The sequence below is a fragment of the Haliotis rufescens genome, unplaced genomic scaffold (assembly GCF_023055435.1).
Source record: "Haliotis rufescens isolate VD_foot unplaced genomic scaffold, xgHalRufe1.0.p SCAF_5, whole genome shotgun sequence".
In the NCBI taxonomy this organism is placed as follows: Eukaryota; Metazoa; Mollusca; class Gastropoda; order Lepetellida; family Haliotidae; genus Haliotis; species Haliotis rufescens.
The window spans coordinates 24,164,326-24,171,996 of NW_025964223.1; positions in this window are offsets into that span (position 1 = coordinate 24,164,326).

The window sequence follows — 7,671 nt, forward strand, 5'->3', positions numbered from 1 at the left end:
GTGCCTTATCATGTAGCTGCATCCTGTGTATATTACATGGGTGTGTCTTATCATGTAGCTGCACCCTGTGTATGTTAAATGGGTGTGCCTTATCATGTAGCTGCATCATGTGTATATTAAATGGTCGTGCCTTATCATGTAGCTGCATCCTGTGTATATTAAATGGTCGTGCCTTTCCATGTAGCTGTAGCTGGTGTTTATCAAATGTTATCTTGTAGCTACATCCGATGCATGTTAATTGGGCGTGTCTCCCCATGTACCTACATCTCATGTATATTTAATGTGTATCGTGAATAGGGTAATCTAATTACCTTGAGGTTGTGTGCCTGATCCTGTAAATATCCTATTACCTGCTTTATTCTTAATGTATTACACATACATTTATTTGTTTTCCAAATGTACCTGTCATGTGGTTGCAAATTGTAATGAAGGGTCTGTTAAAAAGAGTTATACAAAAACTGAACAATAATCAAAAGAGGAAAAAAATTCATTCATGGATTAAAAAAATCAAATTGTGTTTAAATGCCTATAAATATAAAACTGAAAAATATGAAAATATAGATAAAAAGCTTCAAAAGAAAAAGGGAAAAAAACGTAAATCATGGATAAAAAAATCCAATTGAGTTGAAATGCTTATAAAAATATAACTAAAATATCTGATATGATTAATAAAAAAATATCTTATTTATGAATAAAAAGACCAACAATATAGAATATATTGAAATATACCCTGAACGTACAGTAAGCATAGGGTCACCTAAACTTACTTGTAATCGGTTGTACACCCTATATGAATAGCTTAGAGTGATTTGTCCACCTTAGTTGTGGGAGAGATGTAATCCCAACATAATTAGTTGTAATAGAGTTGTGAACCCTATATTTATAATTTGTTGTGAGAGACATGTTCACCTCGGTTGTGAGAGAGTTGTCTACCTTAGGGCTGAGAGCATCGTGCACCGTGGATGATTATACTGTGAAGTAGTTACACTTCTATAATAGTTGTTAGAGAAAAAAGGAAACTTGGTCTAACTTTAAGGGTATTCGGCCACAATCTTTCTTAAGTTCCCGATTGTCAACACAAAATTCAATATGCAATAAAAGTGCTGATGGGTAGAAAGTGTTATTGTCTTAATTCTGTGATATAATTACACTGCAAGATTCGTTGTCTGCAGTACCAGGGCCCACTTGCACAAAACGATCTTAGAACTAAGATGATCATGACTCCCATACTTTAACATAGGCTTACAATAGTCGTAGCACTAAGATCGCTTTGTGCAAGTGGGCCCAGATCCAGTGGTAAGTAGAGCACCTCGGTACAACGCGTGACTATGAAGCAGGTGATTGTACACATCCGATGAGGGAGTTACACGTGTTTATTTGTTTGTTGTTTGACGCCGCACTCAGCAATATTCCAGCTTAATCCAGCTATAGGCCTGTGGGGTACCTGTCTGGGGGAGGGTGCAGTCCACGGCTACACGTTGACGTTGCTGGCTACAAGGTGGTTCTGTACGATTCGTGCTGTATGGGGCTGGCGTTGTCGTGCTGATAAAGAACACCGCGTGGTAGCTGTTTTAGGAATGTTTGGACAATCGGATGCAGAATGTCATCCACGTAACGCTGAGCTCTTAACGATGACCAGTGGTGTTCTTTCCTGCCAGCAAATCCCTCCCCACATTGCATCCCCTCCACCACACTCCACCCTCTGACGACGATGTTGCTCTGTCAACAACTGTCCTCTATAAGGACTGTAAGCCCTATATCCTTGAATTCCGAGTCGCCTGGTCACTGTCTGTTGACTTACCATACGCCCAAAGGCATTCGTCGCTGATGACGTCACTGTCAAGAATCGATTCCGGAGATGCAAAGTTCGCAAACACCGGTCTTCATTGGGCGTAGTTACTCTGGGTCTGCGTGTTGCCTGTCTGGTGTCTGCCCGGTCCATCTGTAACGTTGCATCAGGTTAGATACGGCAACACGGGAGCAACCCCAAAAGTTCTAGCTACGTGGGCCTGGGTGGCTTCCATCTGTACCATACTCAGGGGACCCGTGAAGATCCGGGGTAGATTAGGTCTTCAGCAACCCGTGTTTGCTGCATAAGGCGATTATGCTTGTCGTAAGATGCGACTAACGGGATCGGGTGGTCAGACTCGCTGATCTGGTTGATGCATGTCATTGTGTCTAAATTGCGTAGATCAATCTCTGGATTGTTTGGTCCAGACTCGATTATTTACAGACCGCCACACATATAAAGTGTGTCGTTAAACAACAAACAACAACGACATACTAAGAGCCCTTCTCGCGTTGTTCGGGTCTGTTTACTTGAGCGCATGAATTGAATGGAAATTAATGGTTAATACTTGTGAGTGAGAGAGTTACAACGGCAATGTATCAGTCATATGTGGATGAGAACAAATTATGTATTCATTAAAACACTGCGCAGTAAAGAAACAAGGTAAATATCACAGATTTGATATAAAACAAACCAGATTGATTAAAGTTAAAAATCATATAGATAAACAGTTATTTTCGACACATTTTCACAATTTATGATACAGACCAATTCATGGTCAAATTCTTCCAGAATCATCAGTGTCAACGATCGGGGTTTATGTTATTTCTTTTAGTCCGACTGAACTTCATGAAAATGAAACAAAGGACACCAACTTTCTTATTTACAAGCTCCATACACCCCTTACATCGTTCTCATGTTCCTAATATACCGGGAGGAAGCGAAGGTGGCACGCGCTGAACTGGAGTTTGCTTGTTTTGATGTCGAACGAAGGGAGATAACTCTAATGGAACACGTTTTTCAAACATTTTGTTAAACACCAACAGAAGATGACCAGGGGTCATTGATATTATCAATCAAAGGAACGTTGATTGTGAACACCCGACAGCCATCAACTAAATTACTTTCAATATTGAAAACACCTTATTGTCGATTTTCATGTTACAATGACGTCATAGTATCATGACGTCACAGGTCAAAGTTCATCACTTCGTAGTATTGTTCTGCGAGACCGCTGGCACAAAGGCAGCTCTCGTGTTTTAAGAAGTTTAATCAGTATATTACACCCCGCAGAGATCGGACACCTTCCAGGTAAGTACCAGAGTATACTACTTTCTTTTCTAGACTTCCTGCGGTTGTATTTAATAGCTCCATATTGTTTCCCTAAAACATGACCGTGTCTGATGTGAGGTTGCGGTAAGAAAATGTTTGATGTGTATTAGGATCAACGGTTTTATCCATTTCTGAGGCCACATCAGCTGAGAACAGATTAATCTGTTCTATCTTTAACATTTTGTCCTCATGTTCCAACTGATTAAATGGTTAATTTGCTTTAACCAGATCTTTTAAAACGCTATATAAGCGCGATAGTTGGTTTTAACCCCACTTTTAAAAGGATTCCAGTTATTTCACTGCGTGTCAGCTTACTGTGGGAATGTCCGAAGTGATGCAGGTCTCAGACGTTTACCACTTTGGTGAAACACACGAGCAGGGGCATGGTGCCGAAATACCTAGAAACATAATCGGGCCGAGCCGGGATTCGAACCCAAGATCATATACTATACTCAAATACCCCAACACAGACTTAAACATGCGCGGGTCCGGATATCTATTTGTAAGGTTTCTTCCGATGGTGGCAGTAATAAACTTCAAAGATCGTAGAATGCCAGTGATAAGATAGTGTTTATTAAAGAAACCTATTTTTTATGACACTGTACCTATTTTTCTAGCAAAGCAGGTACATTCGTAATTATAGTTACCTGTAAATCAGAAAATACGAAGACATATACACTCTGTAACAAATTAATATGCTGACGTATAGTTTTCGCACTTGATATGCATTGAACGTATGCATACACATGGTACTTGATTTTGTGTAATCTTTTTTTTTCCGATTTTGCAACATGTAATTAACTTTTTTCGATTCTGATTTTCTTGGGCCAAGACTACACTTTTTACTCACTGACGTAAACTTTGTTATGCAGATGACTTTTTAAAAATCTATGGCCGAACTAAAATTTATTAAAATATATCTTACTTAATACCGATTTAATTCCTTGATCAAACCGAGTCGAAAACTGTTTTTTTTATATTTTCAAATACTATTTTTGAAAACAGTGTGACATCCAGGGATCCCACAATGTCCTCTGTCGAACTTGCTGAAAGACAGAAGGGCGAAGATGCAGTAATTAATTCCGAGGACTACCGTTACATCATGTCAACATCGGCGTCTGACTTAAGTTCCTCTCCATCGTCATCCAAGACTAGTCCTCGGAGACCTGAAGCTTCCGTCAAAATGCCAGTACGGGTAGATAACTCCATCAAACCTGGAGACTACAAATATATCATTGAGACATCGGCGTCAGACGAGTCATCATCTCCAACACGCAAAGGTCTTCGTGAATCTGTTGGAGCATCTGCTTCACCCTCTAGGAGCTCTCACAGCAGTCCTCGTGAATCTGACAGTGGATCTGACAAACCTGATGACAGATGCTACACTTCACCAACGTCATCTCCATTGCCACACCCAAGGTCTCTTACAGGGTCCAGGGAATCTGTCTTGTCGTCTGAAATTCTAAGCAGCGTCTCCTCTGACTCTGAGAAAGTATTCGACCCCTTCGCGAAGGACCACCTTCAGCCCAGACTTTCCCCCAGGGAGCCATCTGTCGACGTTCATTTCCCAGTCGCTGAAACAGTGTCCGAGGTATCCCTGGCAAACAGGAGCGATGAATCGTGGTTTACCGACTCCAGGGAGTCAAACAGTTTCCACCAGGACGCACTACACATACGTAAGCTGATGCTGGACCAGGCCTGGGTCTGTGACAGGCAACAGCCCATGTCGGACTGGGTGTCCTCTGTTATCGTCTGGGATGATGACGGTAAGTGATGCAATCAGTAGTTGGAATATCATCAGGGTAGTGTCGTGAGTGAGTGAGTGAGTGAGTGAGTCGTTTTTAACAATATTCCAATATCACAGAGGGGACACCAGAAATAGACATCACACATTGTACCAACATTACATGATGAGCTGAAACATATATGAATTATGACAGGTGTATTCACACAAAAGTATTTTCTCTTAGTAACTTTGCTATTATTATTTTTTCTATGAAGCAAATTTGTTGATAACGAAGTGACAAATATATATATAAGATTCTTGTTTCTGTCTCAAAAGTTGCAAGCAACTTGGGTGTGGACTCTCTCCTGACCAGACTGAAGAACAGATTTCAGGTGAGTCCAGTGATGTCCGTGCTCTTGTCACTCAGCGACTCTCATTGCTTCAAGACATACAAGACATCTTAAGGAAAAACGAAACAATTCTAGGGATCCATCATAGTGAACGCTCCAGTGAAGAATTTCAGTTTTGAGGGGTAAAACCCGAAACTTAATTATTTTTATGCCTTTTTTCAAGACTTTGTGGAAACGTTTTTAGAATACTCCCAGGAGTGCCAATGGTCGGCCCCAACAAAGTGATATTTTCCTTGTTGTTTTCGTCATGATGATATCCGCTGAAATATCAACCTACTTTTCTTACCAGAGCACTTGGTGGCGCCTGACAAGGGGAAGGGAGACTCGGGTCCAGATCCTCAAGAAATCCAGCTCAGCATCCGGAGGCGGCACCAGCGGTGAGTACAGGAGCATTTGTCGTGTTTGGTTAATTGTTTCACAAAGCAAAGAACGCCCTACTATTCTCTTTTGCCGGAGAGAAATTAAAATAATGGAGACCTGTCACCTCAGTAGCATGTTCATGCTGTAGCTTGTTGTAGATCTCTTCAACTTGGTCTTGGTGGTAAAACAGACTTAACAGAAGCGAAACACTGTTTCTGTCTTTGGTTGTCCGAGGTCCTTTGTCTGAAGCATTGTTTCCTGTCTGCAGGTGGAGACGAGGACAAGACACAACGCAGAGAGAAGCTGCAGAAGCGAGTGCAGAGGTTCATGTCCCGGTTCTTCATTTGCGGAGGACCATCACAGGCCTAGACACAGTCTGTGTTAGGCCTAGACACAGTGCAGGTGTCTCTATCAGGCCTAGCCACAGTGCCGGTGTCTCTGTCAGGCCCAGACACAGTGTCGGTGTCTATGTCAGGCCCAGACACAGTGTCGGTGTCTTTGTCAGGCCCAGACTCAGTGCCTGTGTCTGTCAGGCCCAGGCACAGCGCAGGTGTCACTGTTAAATGGGTGTGCCTTATAATGTAGCTGCATCCTGTGTATGTTGAATGGCTGTGCCTTATCATGTAGCTGCATCCTGTGTATATTAAATGGGTGTGCCTTATCATGTAGCTGCATCCTGTGTATATTAAATGAGCGTGTCTTATCATGTAGCTGAATCCTGTGTATATTAAATGGGCGTGCCTCATCATGTAGCTGCATCTTGTGTATATTAATTGGGCGTGCCTTATCATGTAGCTGCATCCTGTGTATATTAAATGGGCGTGCCTTATCATGTAGCTGCATCCTGTGTATATAACATGGGTGTGCCTTATAATGTAGCTGCATCCTATGTATGCTGAATGGTCGTGCCTTATCATGTAGCTGCATCCTGTGTATATTAAATGGGCGTGCCTTATCATGTAGCTTCATCCTGTGTAAATTAAATGGGCGTGCCTTATCATGTAGCTGCATCCTGTGTATATTAAATGGGCGTGCCTTATATTGTAGCTGCATCCTTTGTATATTAAATGGGCGTGCCTTATCGTGTAGCTACATCCTGTGTGTATTTATGGTCGTGTCATATCATGTAGCTACATCCTGTGTCTATTAAATGGTCGTGCCTTTCCATGTAGCTGTAGCTGGTGTTTATCAAATGTTATCTTGTAGCTACATCCAATGCATGTTAATTGGGCGTGTCTCCCCATGTACTTACATCTCATGTATATTTAATGTGTATCGTGAATAGGGTAATCTATTTACCTTGAGGTTGTGTGCCTGATCCTGTAAATATCCTATTACCTGCTTTATTCTTAATGTATTACACATACATTTATTTGTTTTCCAAATGTACCTGTCATGTGGTTGCAAATGGTAATGAAGGGTCTGTTATAAAGAGTTATACAAAAACTGAACAATAATCAAAAGAGGAAAAAAATTAATTCATGGATTAAAAAAATCCAATTGAGTTTAAATGCCTATAAATATAAAACTGAAAAATATGAAAATATAGATAAAAAGCTTCAAAAGAAACAAGTGAAAAAAACGTAAATCGTGGATAAAAAAATCAAATTGAGTTGAAATCTTATTTATGAATAAAAAGACCAACAATATAGAATATATTGAAATATACCCTGAACGTATAGTAAGCATAGGGTCACCTAAACTTACTTGTAATCGGTTGTACACCCTATATGAATAGCTTAGAGTGATTTGTCCACCTTAGTTGTGGGAGAGATGTAATCCCAACATAATTAGTTGTAAGAGAGTTGTGAACCCTATATTTATAATTTGTTGTGAGAGACATGTTCACCTCGGTTGTGAGAGAGTTGTCTACCTTAGGGCTGAGAGCGTTGTGCACCGTGGCTGATTATACTGTGAAGTAGTTATACTTCTATAATAGTTGTTAGAGAAAAAAGGAAACTTGGTCTAACTGTAAGGGTATTCGGCCACAATCTTTCTTAAGTTCCCGATTGTCAACACAAAATTCAATATGCAATAAAAGTGCTAATGGGCAG